Source organism: Mandrillus leucophaeus, unplaced genomic scaffold, assembly GCF_000951045.1.
Source record: "Mandrillus leucophaeus isolate KB7577 unplaced genomic scaffold, Mleu.le_1.0 Scaffold51, whole genome shotgun sequence".
Lineage (NCBI taxonomy): Eukaryota > Metazoa > Chordata > Mammalia > Primates > Cercopithecidae > Mandrillus > Mandrillus leucophaeus.
In genome coordinates, this window is record NW_012105475.1 from 6,188,272 (window position 1) to 6,199,136 (window position 10,865).

The window sequence follows — 10,865 nt, forward strand, 5'->3', positions numbered from 1 at the left end:
AAAATCTCAATTAATTATAGCATGCTGAGATTCAAGCATGTGGAAATGTGTACATTTTTTTCTGGCCACTCTCAGTGGCAGAGAGGATTTTTTTTAACTTTTAGGTTCAAGGGTACACGTGTGAGTGTGTTATACAGGTAAACTCATGTCATGGGGGTTTGTTGCACAGATTATTTCATCACCCAGGTACTAAGCCTAGTACCCAATAGTTATTTTTCCTGATCCCATCCTCGGAGTTTCACCATGTTGGCCAGGATGGTCTTGCTCTCTTAACCTCATGATCGACCCACCTAGGCCTCCCAAAATTCTGGGATTACAGGTGTGAGCCACCGCACCTGACCCAGTAATAACCATTCTGACTGGTGTGAGATCATATCTCATTGTGGTTTTGATTTGCATTTCTCTAATGATCAGTGATACTGAACTTTTTTTCACATGTTTGTTGGCTGCATGTATGTCTTCTTTTCAAAACTGTCTGTTCATGTCATTTGCCTACTTTTTAATTGTTAAAGTTCCTTATACATGCTGGATATTAGACCTTTGTCAGATGCATAGTTTGCAAAAATGTTCTCCCATTCTGTAGGTTGTCTGTTTACTCTGTTAGTTTTTTTTTTTGCTGTGCAGAAGCTAGCAGAGAATATTTTAATAGCCAGAGAAATATTTAATATTTTTTAAAATGTTAAAAAATTAATATTGCTGGTAGTAGAATTTTAGTGACTGAGAAAGAAAAATAAGAGCCAGGAAGGTAATTGCCATACAAAACCATGTAGGCAACTGTGTCTACTCTACCAACTCTGAAAAGTTCATTTTGGGGGCTTTAACATATATTATACAATATGAAGGCAATAACAAACAATATTTTATTGAGTATTTACTGAAAGCTAATGATTGTTATGAGCTAACTCATGTTACCTCATGTGTTACTCATTTAATCCTTATGAGGACTCGTGTTACCTCATGAGTTACTAACTCATTTAATCCTTACGACAACCTGGCAAGGTCACTGGTATTATCAGCATTTTGCAGAAGATGAGGCTCTGAGAGGTAAAGAAACATACACAAGGTTGCCCAGCTAATGAGGGGCAAAGGAGGAGTGCAAGTCCACAGATGCAGAATCTTCTCTTTCATCCCGTGATGTAGGACAGCCATACCAGCAGTGACTTAACATAGCATTTCAAGACATTTGTTTTTGGTTTGTAGTTTTTCTCATGTAATTTGATAATAAGCTAATCATGCCAACACACACAAAAAAAGAAGATATCTGGGTTTTAAATTCTCCTCCCATTTGTCTTTCCACTGAAACTGAAAAACAAAAAACAAAAACATCTTGCGTCAAACCACATTTCTTAGAATCCGCCGAAGTACTTGGCTCAGGCTTATGTCCTTTCCCAAAGCCAAATCACTCTGCTGTTTCCTCATCTTTACAAAGAATAATAAACAACAGTGGTGGTTTCTTTTATTTCTCTTTACTCACTGTTTGTATGGGTTTTTTTTTCCCTCCTAGACATGAGTTTTAATTTTTTTAAGTAAATAAAATAACTGTTGACCAATCTCTTGCTTATCCTAGTGTCAAAAAGTGGGCATTCTTTTCCCTGACCAGCTAGAGCAAAAACAATAAGGGAATTTTTGCAGAAGTGATTACCTGGTACCTAGGAATTGTTTGTCTTGCCTGTTCACCTGCTCTTCCTGTATCTGCTATTAGTGATTTTTCATCAAGGTGGCCTAAGTGTTGTGGTTCGAACTCCAAGTTGCTATGGTGAGGATGCTTCTATTCTTTGCCACAGTTTCTTTATAATACTTGCTCCTTACACAACCCATTCCTAGGATCTCAGAGGTGATGGGAGATAGTTTAGAGTATAGTTTAGATAGTTTAGGAAGATCCCATTGGTTTTGTGTGAAAGCGTGGAAACGTTCACAGTTTCCACGCTTTCACACAAAGCCAAAAATGATTAATTACTGTTTCATAAGCCCACAGCACCTGAAACAAGGTCTGCTTGACACACAGTAGGCACTTGATAAGTATCTGTTGAATAGGAAACGATGGCAGCTTGATTAAGATGTCAGCAGGAACATCAAAACAAGGCCAGGGCATCTGACTTGTGAAATGGGGAAGAAGAACCTATTACAGATTTGTGACTTAGTATTTCCTAATTCCCTGTTTCATGGTTTGTATTTTGTGGTAATTTTAGATCATGGATTGGCAAACTTTCTCTAAAGAGCCAGATAGTACGTATTTTAGGCTTTGTAAGCCAATCATCTATGGTCCGTGTTGCAGTTACTTAACTCTGCAGTTTTAATGTGAAAGCAGCTCTAGACAATATGGAAATGAATGAGCACGGCTGTGTTCCAAAAACATTTTATTTACAAAAATAGCCTATAGGCTACATTTGGTGGGACAGCATGGTTTACCTATCCTTGATTTTAAGGGTGGAAATTTAATGGACTTCAGATCAAAAGATACTAGGTGAGTCAGCTTCCTATCTTGAAACAAAATGAACACATATAAAAGTCTTTAGGCTTTGCCTTTGTAACCATTAATGTAGGTCAGTGGATTTGGCATGTAGGTAGAGGGTAGAAAGGTAAGGATTACATTCAGTAAGATCTGCTTATAATCTATTAGTTTAAAATTTTTATTTATTTATTTATTTTCATTTTTTGAAGACGAGGTCTTACTCTGTCACCCAGGCTGGAGTGTGGTGGTGTGGTTGTGGCTCACTTTAATGTCAAACTCCAGGGCTCAAGCGATCCTCCCACTTCAGTCTCCCAAGTAGCTGGGACTACAGGCACGCACCACCATGTGCAGCTAATTTTTAAATTATTTTGTAGAGATGGGGTTTCACTATGTTGCACAGGCTGGTCTTGAACTCCTAGGCTCAAGTGATCCTCCCACCTCAGCCTCTCAGTGTGCTGGGATCACAGGCATGAGCTACCGTGCCCGGCTTAGTTTAAGATATTGATCTTTAAGAATTTTTGCCCTTTGGCCCAGTAATTTTTCATCTCAGAGCATGTCATGAGAAATAATCAGCTATAAAGGCAAATATTTATGTACAGATGTTCAACACATATCATTTTAAATAAAAATTTAGGAATCATTTAAATGTTCAGCATTAGAGGAATGGTAAAGTCTATTAAGATATATTTGCATAAAAATATGTATCTGTTACCAGCCTCCTCCCAGCATTTTTGGGGCCCAGGGCAAGAGGACACAGGGAGGCCTACTAATATATGTCTAAATCTTTTAAAGTTCTAAATCAAGCTAACAGACTGCTAAAGTATGTTTCATCCTTCTGCTTGGACAAATACACCTTCTTAATGACCTGGAAGGCCAGGTTTAAATCCAGAATTCTCAGACTCTTTGGAATTCCCTGTTGGAATGTGGTGGCTTGAGGAGAGGCAGCCAGCCTGCTCCCCCTCCCAGCTCTGTTTCAGCCCGGCAGCAAGAGGAGCCTTACACAACCCTCACATCGAAGTCCATCAACATCTTCTGTGACCCTCCCCTCCCCCTTGTGGGCCTGGGATGCACACAGTGCTGTGCAGTCTGCCTCGGGGGTAGGCCTGAGGAAGGAGGCTAAACAGCACCTTTTCATCATGGCATTTCAGGACTCCAAGTACTGTGAGAATGGTCTAGAAGGGTGGCTCAGACTCTATGGAGATAACCTTTTTCTCTGTGCACCCCCCCATCACATGATGAGGAAAGGAGCCAGAGGAGGGACATAGTGACACTGCTTTAAAACACAGGGTCCAGGCCAAGGGAGCATTTGCCTGGTTTTATTTTTTGTTTATTTTTTATTTTTTGATATAAGGTCTCATTCTGTCGCCAGGCTGGAGTACAGTGATGCGATCACGGCTCACTGCAGCCTTGAACTCCTGGGCTCAAGGGATTCTCCCACCTCAGCCTCCTGAGTAGCTGGGGCTATAGACATGCACTAAGACACCTGGCTATTGAAAACAATTTTTTTTGTAATGATGAGGTCTTGTTATGTTGTCCAGGCTGGTCTTACACTCCGGGACTCAAGTGACATTTGCCTGTTTTAAGGGCAGTACTGCCCTTTACAATGTTTAGCCACTTATGGTTTCTCTTAATACCATGAGAAACGTTTTTAATACTAGATGTTATATGAAAGAAGTTGACTAGTAAATATGCAGACTGATACTGATTATGTGAAGAAAAATTGCATACAAAAAGAATTGGAAGGACTGGGTGTGGTGGCTTATGCCTGTAATCCTAACAGTTTGGGAGACTGAGGGGGGATGATGGCTTGAGGCTAGGAATTTGGGACTAGCTTGGGCAACATGGAGAGACCCTGTCTCTACAAAAAGAAATTTTTTTTTAAGTAGCTGGGCATAGTGGCACATGCCTGTAGTTCCAGCTACTTGGGAGGCTGAAGTAGGCGAATAAAAAAACTTGAGCCTAGGAGTTCTTGACTAGCCTGAGCAACATGGCAAAACCCCATCTCTAAAAAAAAAAATACAAAAATTAGCTGGGTGTGGTGTCCCGAGCTTGTGATCCCAGCTACTCAGGAGGCCGAGGTGGGAGGATCACTTGAGCCCAGAAGGTGGAGGTTGCAGTGAGCCAAGATTGCGCCACCTCACTCCAGCCTAGGTGACAAAGAGACACTCTGTCTCAAAACAAAAACAAAACAAAAATAACTGGAAGGAACAAAGCAGAACGGAAAACATGACAAAATATTAAATGCAGTTGCCTCTGAGTGCTGAGATTAGGGTGATTCTTTAAGGCACTTTAACTTTTTCTCTACTCACCACATTTCCTATAAAAAGCATGCATTGCATTGATAATCAGGAGAAGACTTACAAAACACTTCCTAAGATTTTGGCCAGGAGTGTTAATAAATACAGCATAGTACTACAGTAATTGATTTTCTTTATCGTAGTTCTGAGAAGGCTTTTTGACTTTAAAAAAATAGCATTGTTGTCTATTTGTTGTAAAAGTTTTATAACGAAGAATATTTTGAAAATGTGTACAGGAAGGCATTATGGGACAGTGGGAAGTGAGGGCATATCTTGGTTTAGCTCTTACCTTGACTGTTTACTAGCTGTATAACTTTGGGGAAATCTTTCAACTTCTCTGAAGCTCAAATTCCTTTTTTTGAAAATGAGGATAATAATAGCTATGCAAAGTCATTATAATAGCATATAAAGACTACTTGGCACACAATAGGCCATCGGTTTTACTTCCTATTTTTACCATTTCCCACCCCCCGCCACACACACACATTTTTTGATTTGTGAGCTAGGAGTGAGAACAGAGAGGCCCCCTGCCTCTCAGGATGTCTATAAATTAATGGGAAAGATAACACGTAAAACATATAATGTTATCAAGTAGAGTGCAGTATTCAAACAAAATGTAAATAGTAAGAGTATAACTGATAACTAAGGTGGGAGTAATGGGTGGTAGTGAGGACCACTGGCAACTCATTTTTTCTGAGTCTGGTGGGAGTTTCACCCAAACAGGTGATATTTACACATATATGTTAAAATACCTCAAACCAGGCTGGACACAGTGGCTCACACCTATAATACCAGCACTTTGGGAAAACAAGGCAAGAGGATCACTTGAGGCCGGGAATTTGAGACCAGCCTGGACAACATAGCGAGACCTCATCTCTACAAAAAGAAAAAAAAAAAAGCCGGGAGTGATAGCATGCACTTGTAGTCCCGGCTAGTTGGAAGGCTGAGGCAGGTCTATCTCTTGAGCCCAGGAAGTCGAGGCTGCCGTGAGCTATGATCGTGCCACTGTACTCCAGCCCAGGCAACAGAGCAAGACCCAGTTTCTAAACAAATAAAAAATAAAAATAGGAAATTAGAAGATTTAAACCCAGACTCCCAGAGGCTATGACTGGTTTTCCTATGATCTTGGCTATATTTGTTAACTGGATAGAGGGGCACACACAATAGACAGATTCACCTAGAGGCTAGGTGAAAGATGTAGGTATGAATTTTACTGTGGAGTGTGTTCCTAGCTGTAGTCTGCTTGTTGCAGTAAACAAGGGAGACATGTTTGTGACAAGCACAAAGCAAATCTGCCACCGTTAACATTGGCATTATTTATTGGCAAAAGTAGGGCGTGAGCAATTTCCTTTTGTACCAGTCTTTGTCTAAGTGGTAGAGGACAGTTCTGGCTCAAATTATAAAAACACAAAGAAGGTACAATATTATATTAGAATACTCCTGAGGTTACAGCTGAAATTTGTCTCCCAGATCTTTTTGTCTGTGCCAAATAGCAGTGACGCATTTCAAAGGCACCTGAAGAGATGAAGCTAGAATTAACGGGCAGAACACCAAGCACAGAGATGGTTATTCCTGTTTTATCCACTTGCTTTTGTGTTCTTGGGACTTTCTGAGCTTGCCTTTTCTCATGTTACCTGGCTATAAAAACCACTTCCTTGCTATTGGGCTGTTGCAAAAAATAATAGATAATAGTTTCAGAAGTTGTTTTAAGTTGTTGAAAATAAGGTATCTATACAAATACAAAGTTGTATTGTCATCAGTGTTACATAGTCATTTATGACTATGCCTTTTTTTCTTTTTCTTTTTCTTTTTTTTTTTTTGAGACAGAGTCTTGGTATGTCGCCCAGACTGGAGTACAGTGGCACGATCTCAGCTCACTGCAACCTCTGTCTCCCAGGTTCAAGCAATTCTCCTGCCTCAGCCTCCGGCATGGGCCACCATGCCCGGCTGATTTTTGTATTTTTAGTAGAGACGGGGTTTCGTCATGTTGGCCGGCTTGGTCTTGAACTCCTGACCTCAGGTGATACACCTGCCTTGGCCTCCCAAAGTGCTGGGATTACAGGTGTAAGCCATTGCTTCCGGCCAGGCATCTCCTTTTCTAATATATTTTTTAAAATCTCCTATCCAAGCTGGGTGTCACGTTATGTGCCTATAATCGCAGCTATGCAGGAGGATCAGCCTGGGAGTTCAAGGCCAGCCTGGGCAACATAATGAGACCTGTCTCTAAAAATCAATCAGTGGATTAATCAATCAATTCAATCAAGAGATCCCCTATCTAAAGCTATACAATGTTAAAAAAAAATTGCAAACTCATACAATAACTTTGTGATTGTAGGCCTGGCGCAGTAGCTCACACCTGTAATCCCGGCACTTTGGGACACCAGGGTGGGTAGATTGCTTGAGCCCAGGAGTTCAAGACCAGCCTGGGCAACATGGCGAAACTGTGCCTCTACAAAAAAAAATACTAAAATTAGCCAGGCATGGTGGCATGCGCCTGTAGTCCCAGCTACTCAGGAGGCTTAGGCAGGAGGATCACTTGAGCCCAGGAGGCAGAGTTTGCAGTGAGCCGAGATTGCACCACTGCACTCCAGCCTGGACAACAGAGTGAGACCCTGTCTCAGTCAATCAATCAATCAATGTGCAAGTATAAAAAAAGTTTATCAAGCATCTTTTATGTGACTAAGAAGTATGATCTGCTGCTCATGTTCCTCACAGCTATGAAGTAAAAGCCATTGAGCTGACCTGCAGTCACTTTCAGCTCTGCTGCTTACATCTGGGTAACCTTGGTTAAGTCCCCAATCCTGCTGATCTGTTTCCTCAGTTAGAAAATGAAGATAAATCTGCCAGGCGCGGTGGCTCATGCCTGTAATCCCAGCACTTTGCGAGGCCAAGGCAGGGAGACCAGTCTGGCCAACATGGTGAAACTCCATCTCTATTGAAAATACAAAAAAATTAGCCGGGTGTGGTGGCATGTGCCTGTAATCCCAGCTACTTGGGAGGCTGAAGCAGGGGAATTGCTTGAACTAGGAAGGTGGAGGTTGAGGTTGTGCCACTGCACTCCAGCCTGGGCAACAGAGCGAGACTCTATCTCAAAAAAAAAAAAAAAGAGAAAGAAGGGAGGGAGGAAGGAAGGGAGGGAGGAAGGAAGGGAGGAAGGAAGGAAGGAAAAAGAAAAGAAAGAAGGAAGGAGGGAAGGAAAGAGAGAGAGAGAAAGAAAAAAGAAAGAAAGATAAAGAAAGGAAGAAAAGAAAAGAAAGAAAATGAGAATATCTTCTTGGATTGATGTAAAAGTTCAATGAGATGCTACTGTGAAAATACCCTTTTCAGAACTTATAGAAAGTATTAAACAAATGTCTAGAGAATCTAAATCTGTTTGATCAGGCCACAGCAAAAGAAGGATGATAAGGATAAAAACAGCAAGTAATAGACTAGTGCTTAAATTCAGATGAAAACCCCTGGTATCTTGTGGATTTTTTGGATTATGTTTTTCTTTTCCTCCAAGATGGGACCTTAAAGACTCTTCCTTATCCTTTCTTCTTTTCGTTCTGTGCCTCTTAAAAATTGGTCTAGATTCTTCCAAGGATAATGTGATCTTGACAACAAGGCCCACATCTGTGGGTCGAAACGCAGTCATAATTGGTCTGTACCTTCTAATGTCTATGATTTTGAAAATTTTAAATAATGTAAATCCAATGAGTATGAAACTCAGATACTTTTTCATGCATATTCTGTACTCTACCTTCATAAAGAAGAAGTTAATGATAAATATGCCAGTATAAGAAATATATTCCAAAAACAATTCGTGAGATGTGTCAGACTCAGATTATAGTGACAGCTCTTTTAACCTTGTAGGAGTCACCAGGGCTCTCCTTCCCGTATATAAAACATGTGTAACAGATGCCCACTGACCGAGAAGCGCTGGGAAAGTGAAGATCTGAAAGGAGGACTCAGAGGATCACAGGGTCACTAACCAGTCATCCTGAAACACTGGTGTGGGTGAACAGTAGGAACTTTGTGGAAGCTGAGTGTGGCCTGCTCTGGAAGGACTTCACCCCATGGAGAGGTCTATGGGGAGCTGCTTAGCCCCGGTGTGGCTGCCTCTGTGAATGCACAGCCAGTATCTGGTGGTGAGCCTGGAGTCCCCCTTGGCCAACAGTCAGGAAGAAAACCTAGATGTGGAAGAGAGGAGAGCAAGAACAAGCAGATATCCACTCTGGCACCAGTGACCATTTGTCAGTTTCTGACTAAAGCAATATTTTAAGGGTAATGGCTGTTTCTTCACTTCCACTTCCAAATCTCACACCAACCTCTTCCATACCTACAAACTCTAATTCAAAATCATACAGAGAAGGGGAAACATATTTCCTAGGTTAACCAAGTTGACGAAGCCCAATCCTGCACATCCACTTTTAACTCTTTCTTTCAATTAACCAACCAACTGTAGATCCCAATCATGCCAAATTAAAAGGCTTTTCCTATTATTTATTCTCCCATCTACATTTCAAGTATGTTGATAAATGTTAGGAAATTATGCCGGAAGGCCCTATACTCTTATATTGTATTTTCAGAGTTAATAAACAAAAGTTGATTATTTTAGTTTTAGAGTTTGTGTAATTAGCTGGATAGAATTTCCAATTTTAGTTACAGAGAAAAGTTAGTATTTTTTCCCTTTTTCTCGGAGATCTTACAAAGGCAACTGGGAAAAAGAAACATGTTAAAACTCCAACTCGGACTTTAAAACATCTGAAACCCAAACTATAATGCATGAGCAGGCACTGCCAAATACAGTGGAGGTAAACCAGGGCATGGGTAGATGCTTAGAGGGGAGAGCCCTGTGCTGAAGATCGGAGACAAAGCTGGCAGAACAGTTACCAAAGGAAAAGGAGCACTCTTAGAGACAAAACCAATAATTTTTTGTTATGAACATGGAGAATAGGTGTGCAAACTAATGCAAGAGCTTCCCTAGAGCTGGTTTGGCCTAAAGAAAAAGCAAGGTGGTTGGAGCTAAATAAGGAATGCCCATAGAAATAACATTTGTATAAAGCATTCTGTAGGTAAGGCATGGTAAAGGAAAGAGACTCAAATTTTTGAATAGGACTTTTAACTTCCACTTCTCTTCTGATCAAGAAGTTAAAGCTAACTCACACACACAACTTTGTGTCAAAGAGAGAATTTCTGCTAGCTCAAAATATGGTCCTAGTCTCAGTTCTACATGAATCTGTTGTAAATTGCTGGTCCTAGAACTTACCTCATTCAAGAATGAGTAATCAAAAAGGAAACTGCACAGAATATGTACAAAGTTACGACCAGAAAAAGGGAGAAAATTGGTAAATGAAGAATACTAACACGCATTAACAAGAAAAAAGGCTGCCTTAGAAGAGCATATAGAAATTGTCACCAAATAAGCCATACACTAAAATATATATATATAAACATGTATGTATAAAATATTGTAATTACTGCTAAAAAAATCCAAGAGCCTAAAGTGCAGATACAAGAGCTCAGGGACTATATAGCAAGTCAAATGAAAGATGAAATACAGTAAAGCTCAATAAAAAAGCAGATTAGAAAAATAAAACTATTGGGCCGGGTGAGATGGCTCACGCCTGTAATCCCAGCACTTTGGGAGGCCGAGATGGGCAGACATGAGGTCAGGAGATCGAGACCATCCTGGCTAACACAGTGAAACCCCGTCTCTACTAAAAATACAGAAAAATTAGCCAGGCGTGATGGTGGGCGCTTGTAGTCCCAGCTACTCAGGAGGCTGAGGCAGGAGAATGGCATGAACCCAGAAGGCGGAGGTTGTAGTGAGCCGAGATCATGCCACTGCACTTCAGTCTGGGTGACAGAGCGAGACTCCATCTCAAAAAAATAAAAATAAAAATAAAAATAAAACTATTTTAGCAACAAAGACCTTCTTAGAAGCAGCACAAAGGAAGAGAAACATTTTGAAACACAGTAAGGGACAGGAGGAGGATTGAAAAGAGAAAATGAAATGACAATGAAGAGTTCTTAAAAATTAGAGGAAAAATGATACATATGGAAAATGAATCTGATCTTTGTATAACTACTACTCCTAAATAAGATTTAAAAAGATCAGAAATAATTTAAAGATA